The sequence below is a fragment of the Carcharhinus amblyrhynchos genome, chromosome 14, assembly GCF_965287045.1.
Source record: "Carcharhinus amblyrhynchos chromosome 14, sCarAmb.v2.hapA, whole genome shotgun sequence".
Lineage (NCBI taxonomy): Eukaryota > Metazoa > Chordata > Chondrichthyes > Carcharhiniformes > Carcharhinidae > Carcharhinus > Carcharhinus amblyrhynchos.
The window spans coordinates 29,409,930-29,410,514 of record NC_137337.1 but is presented as its reverse complement, the minus strand read 5'-3'; the positions used below and the strand labels follow the sequence as shown (position 1 = coordinate 29,410,514).

At 40.9% G+C, this 585-nt stretch overlaps 1 non-coding gene across 1 annotated transcript; it reads right to left on the bottom strand.

Annotated features, from left to right (window-relative positions):
• Nucleotides 1-239: 239 nt before the first annotated feature.
• Nucleotides 240-438, bottom strand: LOC145352835 (U2 spliceosomal RNA). The gene has a single exon (XR_013888602.1). It is a non-coding gene; the product is annotated as a U2 spliceosomal RNA (small nuclear RNA).
• Nucleotides 439-585: the final 147 nt, after the last annotated feature.

Here is a 585-nt window from a genome sequence, read left to right as displayed (position 1 = left end):
GGTTATCAAGAGAAGTTATCTGTGCATAAAGTAACTGTTAGCCTGAACACTTGACTGGCAAAATTTTCTCTCAAAATGCATCTTCCAATACATGTCCTGAATTATTTGCTGGAGAAAGTTATGTATAACTTTTTTTTTGTTTTAATTCCAATTCAATCAAGTCCGATTCAGAGTCTCAACAAGTTGAGGCATTCCTGATCCAAGCTGACAAGACAGAGCTCTCACCTCCTGTCTTGAGCTTGATCTACATGATCCAAGCTGATTGGAGTAGGCATAGCTCCTCCTCCAAGGCTTGATCTCATTTGCATCTTAGCCAAAAGGCTGAGATGCCGCTTTTAAAAATTGCTTCAAATGAAGCTAAAATGTAACCTAATGACTTCAACCAAGCACAGCATATTGTTACTACACTTGATCTTAGCCAAAAGGCTGAGAAGGTTGTGTGTAACAGGGGACAGTGCCTGCTGAGTGGAGATGGGAAGATCTTGTCATCTCATGTAAAATGTATGACTGCCTGCAACAAGCTGCTGAAAGCGAGTGAGTGGAAAGGTTGACGTCAGAGCTCATTGGTAGCATAATCCTTTTCTT